This window comes from Paralichthys olivaceus, chromosome 5 (genome assembly GCF_024713975.1).
Source record: "Paralichthys olivaceus isolate ysfri-2021 chromosome 5, ASM2471397v2, whole genome shotgun sequence".
NCBI classification, from domain to species: Eukaryota; Metazoa; Chordata; class Actinopteri; order Pleuronectiformes; family Paralichthyidae; genus Paralichthys; species Paralichthys olivaceus.
In genome coordinates this window covers 11,924,337-11,936,923 of record NC_091097.1, presented here as the reverse complement: position 1 = coordinate 11,936,923, position 12,587 = coordinate 11,924,337, and the positions used below count along the sequence as shown (strand labels likewise).

The window sequence follows — 12,587 nt, the reverse complement described above, 5'->3', positions numbered from 1 at the left end:
AGAGAGAGAGAGAGATGGGGGGAGTAAAAAGTGGGGGATGGGGGAAGAAAAGAACAGAATACAAAATTGTTCATATGCCGCCCTTTTGCCTCGCTGTGTTCCCTTCCTCCTCCCACGCGTCCATAATAGTGTGAGAGTGCCCCCTCCCCAAAAACATCCAGACCACTCCCAGAGCAGATCCAGCATTTTTCTTTTATGTTGGCAGCAGTAGTTTGCAAGTCCCTTTTTTAATGGGTCATAAACAAACAGCCGTTTCTGCTGCGTAGCTCTACACTCAGGGAGGGGTGAGGGGTGGGTGTGTGTGTGTGTGTGTGGACTGGAGTTGTTTTCTGGCACAGAACTCGAAGGCGAGTGCCATGGTCGAAAAAGCTCCAACTGTGTGTTTGCGGTTGGAGGAGAAAATGAAAAAGCTGGATGCCTTCCAGACATCCTTTCCCATGCTTTGATACACATATCTCTGACCAAATGTATGCTCGGTGTCTGGGAGGGCAAAATGTGCCCCAGTGAGAAAAGGCCCGCCCATGAAAGATGTATAATATCAAAACTGTGCCAGGTTTAGTTTTTTTTTCAAGCACGCAAGGAAGAGAATTCTTCTTCCAGGCAATACGATCTGTCCTTACTGGTAAATGTCTGTGCATCCATCATTGTTAAATGATCAATAGTCTCTTCTTCTCTTTTGCCGAGATAGAGTTTGACTGTATTTCAATTGAGTTAATGATCATTACTGTGTGTTTGCCATCATTCAGCAGAGACAGTTCTCCTTCGCTCTTCTTATTGATTCAATCTTAACAGGGAGTAATTTGTCTTTGCCTTTTTAAATACACAGTGTCCTCAGTCCAGTCTAAGTGTAAGAGCGTCACACTAACAAATGTTATCATTTTGTGTCCTGAAAGATAGTTTGAAGTCTTCCTCCGTGAGAACAAGTCACGATGGTGCTGCGGATATTGGTGCTAACAGCAGCGGCGAACATAAACATTCCAGTACCCAGTGTTGACCTCTTGACCTGCAAACCCTGGAACTGCGAGCCAGCAGCAGGAGACCACACACACAGACACACGTGGTGGGGGGAGGTGGAGGAATCTTCTCCGGTGTCCCTCCTTTAAAGATCTTCAGATGCTTGCGCCGAAGACGACTGTGAAAAATTAGCCCATCCTCAGCAGTCTTCCCGCGCAGGGATTGCTGCAGGTATGTCAGAATGTGGGTATGGCTTTCTCAGATGGAAAAGTGATTCTTAGGGAAACACAGCTCTTGTTCTCCTCCAGCCGTTGTGCAACGAGCAGTTTCCTTTATAAATCTGGAGATTGTGTCATAACCTCTTTTGGGCAGCACCCAAGTGTTAAAATGTGTTTTTTCCATCGAGCAGAACCACAATTGCTAAATCCACGTTTAACTCAGCAGACTGAAACTGTTCTGCTGTTCTTTTGCGCTACGAATGAACAAACAACTGGAACAACATACACAAGTTTTCTGTTTCTGTTTTCAAAGTAATGATTTCAAAACTTTGCCGTCAATCACAAACTCAACTTTGTGATTCTTTAGCATCCAGCATGTTGCACTCAGATCTGAACATGAAGGTCTCATTTTTGCCATAAGCACAGAAACGATGATTCATCCCCTCATTTTCCATTCTTTCCTTCTGTCTGAGCAGTGCTGTGCTAACCTCCCCTCAGCTGAAGAGAAGATCGGTTCCTGCAGGCATGTCTGTCCTCTGGAGGTCTGGTCTGGCCTGCACTCAGCCATGACCACATAGTATGAGGCTGGGGGCTCTACTGCTCTCTACCCCCTCATCACCAGAGGCTCCTTCCCGTCCAAGACCTGCCCACGGCTGGCTGACACTAACGGAAGGAGAGCACTCATATAAATATATATAATGTATATATATGTCCACATGTACTGCATTCCTCCGTACACCCACATGTTAAGGTCACTGTCGTAAAACTCTGCACATGAACCTTTGGGCAATTTTTCATAAATATAAACTACATTTTCAAACATGAAAATCCTTAATTTTGAAATTATTAAATTTCCACCATAGACTGTAGAAAGATAGACAACATGTCAGCTCAGCAAAAGTGAAGCCAAAGTGCCTTGCTCGCCCCCTGGTGGCTGGCTACAGTATAGGTTATGAACCTTATAAACATATATATTCATTCAAATAACCTCTCAAACTCCTTGTGTAATTGTTGTATCAGCCGAGTGTTGTGTTAGATGAACAACATGGACTGCTCCCAAAAGTTAGCCAAACCATTTCAATTGCCACCTGGTCTAAAGGTCATAACCCTCGCCTCTTCCATGTCAGTGGATGGAAAGTGAATCAATAAAAAAAATGCATTAAAATACTTTTTCTCAAAGATAGTGTCTATCATTTAAGGATGCTGAATTATGTCCAAGTTAAAAAAAAAATTCTCATAAGTTTGATTTTAATTAGTTGAAGAATTAGTTCATGAATTTGATGCTGTAAAAATAGTGTGAAACACCATGATCGTAAGCTGAGACTGACTGGCTATTGGTCGAGTGCGTGTATCAGCAGGATGTTGATACTGCAGCTCCATCCCCCTCTCCACTGCATGTACTTCAAATGTGCAAGATGCAAGCACTCAGTTACTGGAATTCCTGGCTTCATTTCTGGATACTGGGAGGAAGTGGAGACGCGTCACAATCTATTATTTCCACATGTAGAAAAATCTATGATTCATTCCTCTCTGCGTTCATTTTTGGGAGCTGTCAATTTATCAGCGAGGCTTTAGAGGTGGATCACACATGGAAGCTACATCTTTGCCAACACAGACTTGGCGCCGTCCCATCAGAGGCTGTATGTCCATACAATACCCTCCTTGTTTGGTAGACACTGCATGCCCACTGTGAAGTGAAACACTCTGAAGCTGACCAGGAAGTGGGGGATCATAAAGGGTCACCTCCCATAGGCCAGCTTTAAACTTTGACCTTCTGGTCCTCATTCAACCTAATCTTCCCTCTCTCCTGACATAATGAGCAATACCAGTGCCACTCAACCAATGCATGGACAGAATCTCACAGTTTGATGCTGTCAAGTATCGTGAGCAATTATCATCTGGAATTAAGTTTCTCATTCTGTCCAACACATTTTTTTCATTCACTCTTTTTAGCTGTAAACTAACTTTGCACGCAAAGCAAATTTATTTCAGCTTTTCACATTCTCAGCTGTAGTTTTAATTTAAGGCTACATGAGCAGATATTAGTTTTGAAGGTTTAAGGGTTTTTTGCACTTACAAGCAAGCACCAAAAAGTACATGCGTCTCAGAAGCCATGACATCACCTCACAATACTTTTGAATATCCGACTATACTGAAGGAACCTGTTGCTCAATCACATCTTACTTCAGAGTTGGGTGACACGAGGGACTAGCTGTGCTCAGGCCTCTGCATTCCTCGCTTTGCTTTACAAAACACAGTGTCCACTGTTCACATGGGCTAAACCTCAGTGGTTTTATAGTGCACCCGCTAATATCAGCAGTGGCGGAGCCAATCAGACAGACTTTCCATTACAGTCTGTCACCTTCCTGTTTTCATGTGACCTTATACGCAAGCCTCTCTTTGCTATTGGAAACTCTGCAACTGCTTAAAGGCTCATTCACGCTCCCGAAATCTCAACAGCATCATAAATCAGGGTGTGACTGGAGATAGAAAACAACACCAGGGTGAAGAATCCCAGAGCTCCACGAGGAGAGATGACTTTAATACACACTGTACTGGGTGTTGGTTCCTCGATTTAACAACTCCGTCATCCCGTTTGTGCTCCCCTCCCTCTGGCCATGGCTCCCACAGGGCCGAGCTGGAGAGGAGAGGGGGAAAAGTCCGGCCGATGCTGGCTCTCTTCATCGTCCTCGCGGCCAGGCTTTGACTTTCCTCCTCTTTCTCCTCCTCCTCCTGCTCCTCTACAAGGCCAATCAGAACCAGCAGACCATAAGCAGATGTGTTGTGCTCACGTATGTGTTGGGTTGGGTTGTATTAATTTTATTCTCTTGATTCAGTGATTAATTTAGGCTGGATTTACATTTCAGGTTAATAAATAATTCAAACATGCAATTTGCTGACTACAAAAACAGCCCAGCATATTTTGAATGCTCTACTCTAAGCGGGGAAAAAATCATCATGTACCAAAATATTTACAACCTTTACATATTGAAATGTACCCGTGTACATTTTCAGCTCGATGTTCAGATGACAGAAGACAGAAGAGCAGAGACAAACACTCTCACAAGCAGCCGCCATCCGCGTCCTGCAGGCACAAGTAAATGTTCACTCTAATGCAGGATTAAAATCGGTGTCAAAACACTGCGAGCTGGTTTGATCTCATTAACAACCTCAACATTCTCACTTCTGTCATGAGACACGGTGGATTCTGACTTAAAATCTGAATCTATCTGCAGTGTTTATTTCAAACATAAACACTCAGTGCGACGCTTTTCATGTGATGTAGAGGCGCGTCTGGCTCGGAGCTCGGAAGACGCAGCTGAGCATGAGGCCATCTCCTGGCTTCCCTCCTTCACACGATTGCCTTTTGGCAGTGTTCTTCACATGGTAAAGCCCAGCTAAATCTCTCTCCGCCCTCTCCATCTGTAACTGATTGCTGTGATTGACAGCTCGGCGAGATGCTCAAAGAGGCAGAGAAAGTTGTACGAGTATTCATCTCAAGCGGAGCGCTGCCTTGTTCACACCACCGTCTCCAGAAAAACGTCACGTTGACGGAGAAAACCACAAACTTTACGGGAGAGAGTTGTGCGTATATGTGTCGTACGCAAGTTCTGGAATGCAAGAGTGCTTACGTGGGTACTTGACCGACTTGGTGAGCATGAAATGTGAAATGGAACAGAAAGGAACAAATAGAGAGGGGGTGGTTAAGTAATCATCCAAGTCACTGTTTTTTTTCAGTATTCTTATGCTGCAAGCCCCAGCTGTGCTCCAACCTTGGGCCTGTGCAGGAAGTGTCGGAGGGGGAGTGTGCGGGGTAGAGGCAGGGTGAGGTCACGGTACTGTTGGCCCCGGGGATGGGAGGATAGTGGAGAGGAGAGAGTGGAGACACTTGGCCCACTGTTACTGCTCAATCTGCTCATTCTTAATCTAATTGTCAACTGAGCCCTTCATCAGCGACATATGGAATATCCAGCACACACAACATTGAGCACAACACAGTGCTGCCATTTTGGACACTTTCAAACACTGATCCCCTCTTGTACACATATGGACACACACACACACACACACACACACACACATACACAAGATGTTCATAGTGAGAGTGAGTCACCCACAGACCAGTAGGCATATTTAGAGACCACTGTGCGAGTGCCTGGCCCTGCGTGCTTGGGATGCCTTGGGTGTGACCAGGGTGGCCCACAGTGTGTGTGTGTGTGTGTGTGTTATGGTCACTCCAGCTGCCTGTCATCCACAGCCTGTCCCGTTCTCACTGAAGGAAGAAAGCCAGCCAGACAGTGACTCAAGCAGACACAACGTTTACATGCACACACACACAGAATGGAAGGCTAATCGATGGAAAGAACTACTGAGAGAATTTGGAATTTCCTGGTCACCAGCGCATTTAAAGGGAAATTAAACACTGGTCATTTTCAGACCTTTGCTGCGACACTGATAATCTCACAAAGCTTATTAAATGAAGTCAGTTCTATAGTGAAACTGAAAGAAATGGCATGTAGCTGCCTGTCGTGTCATGGATGTGGATACATTGGCAAGAAGTCACCACAGAGTTTCCAGTTTTTCAAGAAGTTTCCAGTCATCCATTGAGCAGAAACGCACACTGCAGTTTCTCTGACGATCCTCGGGACCTGGCCAGCACGGCCTCCTCCCTCCGCCCTCCTCCCACAACCATGTGTGTAGTTTTTTTACAGACTGGAGATCTACAAACCCAACCATGACCTCAGAGAATTAAATAGTCTCCTCGGAAAACCCCCACATCCCTAAAGTGGCACTTTTAGGTTGTCAGCTGCATTGTGATTGTAAACTGTGTGGTGTACGCGTGTGTGTGCATGTGTGTGTGTGTGAAGGCAAAAAAGAGAGAGAGGAACATTTTGTTTGCGGCTGCAAATATGCAACTGTTTTCCATGTGCCTTCGACTTGCACATCCTTTGTGTGTGTAGTCAACACAAGCTTGTACTTGCGGTATTTATACCAAACACAAGTTATTAAACCAGTTAATCTGAAATCCAGCATTTTTTAAACAAGACCGAAGCTGAACTGAAGGCCCAGTGTAATGAGAGCCCAGGCTGTTTTGAAACGGTAACTTTATGATGGAAAAATATAAAAACAATGCCTGTTTTCAGTTAAGTCCTTCCATACCATCCCCCCACAGGAGAGAGTTCAATCCCAGCTGCCATGCTATAGTTTCTACTCCAAGTTCAACACTTGCCTGAACCATATGGCCCAGTATGGGATTTAATGTAATTTTTCCGCTTGCACATTGGAAACCTCAGTTTTTGGTTTGGCTAAGGTCTCATTTATAGTCATTCTTCTTTGAAACCTTGTTGCTCTAAAAGAAAAAACCTAAAGGAAAGTCTTTGTGAATGTTAAAAATGCAAATATGCTTTTTTTCGCTCTAAACAGCAATGCTTGTTGTTTTTGACCACACCCCATCTCACTTTTGTCATGAAAGGGCGAACTTCATTACATGAAGGAACTCAGCGCAACACATGTTTTGAGACACGGGTATGGGTGGGGGAACTGGCTAAGGTCTCATCTGGAATGCATAAAGCATAACAATACATCCCAACAGCTCTCATCACTCTGGATCAAGAGGTCAGGCTGGGATGGGAGTGGGTGGGATCTGCTATGCTTTAAATCCTGCTGGAGCAGTATGGCCTAATGCTGAAGGCTGCACAGATTAAACTGTTCTTCATGTGGCGTCCTTCATTTATTGCATTAACTGTTTCATGGGGATTTTAGACACATCTTTCATGATAAGTGGTAACTGCTGTTTGGTTTACGCTTCACAGATGTGATCCCGCAATCAAACAACGTGGTCACTGCGCTAATGTATATTTTCCTTGGATTTGTCTTCAATGAAGTTTTGGTTTCTGTGGGAAATGGTCTTTCTGTTTGTGCTTAGTTATGGTGGTTATCACTATTTGCAGTAACTTCCTCAAATGTTTTAATTTACCCTGCTAGTATATGTTGTGTTTTGGCTCTGGTATGCTGGTCACTAGCATGGGGTGCTAGTGATAGCATGCTTTAATCCCAGTTTGGAATTCTGGTGAGGTAGATTAGGTCTTCGGTGGTTCGATCCCCGACTCCTCCATCCTTTCTGCTGATGTGTTCTCAGGCAGAACTGAACGCCAAATTGCCCCTGACAGCTGTGCAGGCAGCACGTCTGAGTGATTTGCATGATTGTGAGTGATGTGTGATAGACAAATTGCCACACAGATGAACTGTATGAATGTGTGTGTAGATATGTGAATGGCTTCTTCTCCTGAATGTCAGAATCACATTTTATAGTAATACACCCATTAGTTGCTGAAGCATTTACTCATAACCACAAATGTGGACGATCCTTTAGGGACCAATCTGTACAGAATTTCCTGGCAAACTTCACAGTCCCACCAGTATGGGTAATAAATATATTATCATAATCAGTTTCTGTGTCTGGGTTGATTGTCAGGTCAGGGAAGGGCTGTCAGTGAAATCTGGCTGTGAATTTGTGGATGTTTCCAAGTGTGTGCATCGTCTTCGTGTGGGTTTTGTGGCATGTGCTTGTGCAACGCTACATCTACTGCCAGAGTTTTTCCAATATCATCCTCACCTCCTCCTTCACTCTGCCACTGAGAGGAGCTGTCAGTGGGTTTGCTGCAGATTGTGCGCGCGAGTGGCTGTTCTGGGCTGCGGTCCAGACCGATGCCGACGGATGAGCACACACAACACATAGTCTCTGCTTCCAAGGCAGGCTTTATGGCATGGCCACAGTTTCCTCTGGCCAGGCCACGATGCAGTCACCAGGCTATCCATCACTTACTTATTTGTATCACCACATTCGCCAAAACCAATAAAGTTTCCCCCAATCATGTTCGTCTACAAATACCAACAAGAAAAAAAAATGTGAGTGCTGTATTGCTGTATTATCTACTTTGTTTTGGTGTACTGGGGATGTGTCTTTGGTAACAACAAATTGGGTTATCTGGTGAAAAGATGTCAACTCCTGTCATCCTCCCTCTGCTGAGCTGTGGTGGCTGAGGAGCACAGGCAGCCACGTGCCTCAAAGCGCTCTGGGCTCTTTCATGCAGCCATCAGACTCCACAAAAGCTCAGCACCCAGTATCTCCACCGACTGAAACACACAACAGTGCACCATTCTCAGTTAAACTGCCACCACTACAGATATTAAATCCCACAATGCACATGCACAGTGTTTTCCCAAGTTATTGTATATATTTTATTGTTTAGGCGCTGAGATTCATTGCTCACTGTCACATTGAGAACTTTACTTGAAAGTCAATTGGTCTCTCTGCATGTGCTTCACCTCAATCACTGATATGTTTTCATATACAAAACCATTCTGGGCAAAATTCTATTTATCTTGTCTCTTAAACTGGAATCACAGAAGCTGTATTCTATATTCTATTGAAATTTAAAAATTTGTTGTTCCCAAAGGCTGAACTGAGCTGAGCTGAAAAGGAAGCTTTTAGATTTTCGGGACCAAATGCAGAGAATAATTCTCAGACTGAGTTTCAGCTCCACGCACTCCTGATTTCTCCTATTTTAAAGCACATGGTGAAATCTCTTGAGTCCAGGTCGTCCGTGTGCAAGTGTTAATATTATTTATGTGGTTAATCTATGTGTTTGTCCGTTGTTAAAACTGTGTTGCTGCTATTCGTGGTCAGATCTCCCTCCCTTTTTAATCTCAGTGGGACTAACCTGGTTAAAAAATAAATAAAGTTATCTTACTTTTTTATATTTTTTTTATTCTGAAGCATTGGTGGAAATGTATTGCTTAGATGCTCACTACATTCCCATGCACTGCTAAATTGAATTCCCTTAACTTATGCATTTCATGATCATGTTTGTCAGCAGCCAGACTCATAACACAAGCAGCGAGGTTGATCCAGACACAGATAAAACTAAAGCTCCTTCAGCAGCAAGCTTAAGAATGATCTTATTCATGTGTTTTCTCCCTCTTTTCTTTTACATAAGACAACAACTCGTCCTGAAGCTATTAATACGCTATTAATATGCAGACTCACCCTTGAGCTGTTTTATACAAAGACTCAATATTAGTGTGTTCCAAGTGTTTAACCATGTGTTAAATCCTCCTGATGACCTCAGATGCACTAACAACCTACACACATCTTACCTCAGAGTGTTTACATTAGCCCATCGTGACCTTTGACCTCTGGGGGCTGCTCCCTATATCATTTCTACGCAGCTACAAAAAAAACGTGCCTCACACAGTGTGCTAATAACCAGTTAGAGTCTGCTCCTTACCTGATTTATAAGAGCTACAAAGTGCTGGCAACTCTTTGGGAAAGAAAATATTTGCTGGCACACACCTTCTCTCGCATAAAATGTGAATTGGCAGCCTGCAAAGGAAGTGCTGCACTGTTCGCTGTCAAAGCAGCACACATGCGCTTGTCTGGAAAAGATAGCGCCGCAGCAGGAATGAGAAAACTGTCGATAACAAGTAGATAAGAATTGTTTGCTTAGCTCGGAGCGGTTGGGGATTTTAGCTGCAGATCTTAAAGCAAGTGAATCATATGACCACGAGTGTTCATTCAGACACATTGATTGGAGTTAAAGTAACTAGTGTGAAGCGTGTCGGATGCAGTATAGATATTTATCCAAAGATAGCATATCTGTGAGAACTGTGTAGAAATGCAAGCAAGGCGATCAAAATTGAATTCTTTCATTCAGGTTTTATTGCTTCATTCCGACCCCTGAGGCCCGTATCATTCTGATTCCAGGCAACAGCTCTGTATGCTGGTCCTGTCTGTCGGGATGTGTGCGCTGATGACATCGACTTCAACAGGAAGCCAGGGGCTAATGATTAGCACATGTTTAGTATCACTAGGGTGCCACAATCTGGAGTCTGTCATGCTGCATGTCTCTGATTTATTTGGTTGTTGTTGCTTCACAGGGAGGGGACAGGCCCATTTCTTAAGGAAAAGAAACTAAGCCCATTCCCCCTCTCAAACATTCGGGTCGGCTTTATCTGATTTAGCTGGCAGCCAATGGAGAGCTCCAGCTCGGTCATGGTCCGTTTTGCAGCCTCAGAGTTCAAAAATGGGAGAGGTGAGACTGGGCGCAGATGCACTAATGTGATCCTGCTTTACACTTGTGCACAAACGGCCATGTTGTGTTGTTTTGACACACACAGCGCGGACATTTACAATCTCTGATGTGCTTCAAATATGGTCGCGCCTTATGTTCTGTTGTGATGTCAGTGTCAATGAGCTCAGTGTGACCTCACTAAGTGTGCCATCCTTTAACCAATAGATGTGGGGGCCTCCTCTCCAGCTCCTCTTGCTTTGCGTGGTCATCTGATAGTCACTAAGTGGCAAAACATAAACACTAAGAACGGCACAGTGAGGCCACTTCAACCCAGAGGAGCAGGGGCACAAAGGAAAGAGCCGTACACATCCTGGTAAGCAGAGAATGCAAAAGAAAAGTTACCGTCTAAAGTCTCATAGAATGATGCAGGGAACAGTTTATTTCATAGGCCACGACACAAACTAACCCATTCAAAAATAAAAGAATGAAGACCAAATGCAGCTGTGTAGATTCAATGGCTTCCCAGCTGTTACCCAGATGTGTCCAGCGAGACGACATGAGGACTTTCTAGTGAGCAGGCGTTGTCAGCTCCTCCTGACGACATTTGACCAGGCCTGACTTCAGCGCTTTAGCGTTTCCTCTTGTTTTGGCAGTGGCTTCCATAGGTGAAGGAGCACTGGGGCGTTCCATAATTCCTTCTTATTCCCACAAGGAAAATTGCCTGTCCAGCTGTTTCACTGAGACGTCCTCCCGACAGCTGAGCCAGTTGGCGCTTTCTGAAAAACCCCAAACCTTATCCCTAATTGTCTCTCTCTTCTCCTTCAGTCCCATGTTTGCTATTGGGGCTGGAGTCGTCCAAAAGAGTCATTTGGCCACTCCTGCAGGTGGAGCCCGTGCAGTGCTGTAAACCAGGGCTGGGCTTTAACTGTGGCTGACTCATTCTGTCACAGAGAAGCAGACCGTTTCAGTATAACACCTCGACTTGACTTTTGGAATGATCACTGGTTCGTGTTAGGTTAATCATTTGTTTAAATAGAGAAACACATACCTGGAATAAGTTGCATTGCTACCAAAAAGGAATTTAGCACTTGCATTGACTTGCAGCCTTTTTAACGAAATCCAGAAATATTGATGTAACTGTATATCTGTTGAAGAAGAATTATACAATTCATGCCCAAACTACATCGTGACTGTAATGTGTACTCTGTCCTATTAAAAACAGATTCATCCCTAAAGTGTTAACGTAGTCAGCAAATCACAATTTGTACTGTCGTTAGATAACAGTGAAATCACCATCACGCCCCTGTGGTTTCATTTTAGATCAGCTGCTTTGCTCAAGGTTCCTTTTCCATGAATCTGTGAGATTAATTTAGGGAAACAGAAAGTTCTTTAGTTAACAACCACAGATCTGGCAGTTCAATCTTTTTTCATATAACTAACTCTTGAAAACCGCTCACCTGTGTCCTGGTAAATCTCCACATAAAGAGGGGTGTGACAGTTTTATATTTCAGCTGCAGCCTCGCCACAATGGCCGTGACTACAGTTACCGGGTGGTTTAGCTCCTCTCGCCTCTCCTCTGTTTGCTTTGTAATCCTTCACTTTCAGAAGAAGACGAGCTGTGTGTTTTCATTTAACAGGCTTGAGGGTGGGGGGGTGGTTTTGGATGGTTTCCAGTGCTATTAACCATGTAAAACAAAAAAAAAGACCATTACTCTTCAGGGTTATGGTTGAGCCATTTGACAGCACAAAGTAATCAGTCAGTGAGATTGGCACTAATACGCTTTATGAGATAAAGTGAGACAAAGCCAAACCACAGATCATCTTCACAGTAACCGAGGATCTAGCTTTATTCTTTTAGTTGAAAAATGCAGCAAGGCTTCATTAAAAAGACAATGTGTGCTTGTTTTTTTATTATTATATATCATTTAACATCCACACACTGTCTGAGGGAACTCAGTTATTAAATTAAATAATAAAGAAAAGGGTGGGGCACTTTGTAGCTCACTGCAGTGAAGAGGAATGAATCACAGATGCTGTATCATGAGAGCTCACAAGAACACAAGTTATGATCATGGTTGTTTTTCTTTGGTTGGATTTCTATAAATCATCGTAAAGAAACAGCTTTAACTCTGTGATATTCTAACGGAGCAGGACTGTGTGTGAATCCTCTCTGAGCAAAGAGGAGATTAAAGACCACTGTGAAATCTATAGTCTCCACACACACCTGCTCCACCTGGGCAGCCGGGTCTACGCTCTCACCCTGCTGCCCCCCCCCCCCCCCCCCCCCCCCCCCCCCCCCCGGACCACTGTACCAATTACATCTTCCTAAACAGCGGCAAGT

At 44.1% G+C, this 12,587-nt stretch overlaps 1 long non-coding RNA gene across 1 annotated transcript; it reads right to left on the bottom strand.

Moving 5' to 3' along the window:
- Positions 1-11,051: 11,051 nt before the first annotated feature.
- LOC109634175 (uncharacterized) lies at positions 11,052-11,840 on the bottom strand. Its single transcript, XR_011241008.1, has 4 exons — positions 11,704-11,840; positions 11,540-11,602; positions 11,295-11,391; positions 11,052-11,187 (listed from the first exon to the last, which is right to left on the bottom strand). It is a non-coding gene; the product is annotated as an uncharacterized lncRNA (long non-coding RNA).
- Between the last annotated feature and the right edge of the window lie 747 nt (positions 11,841-12,587).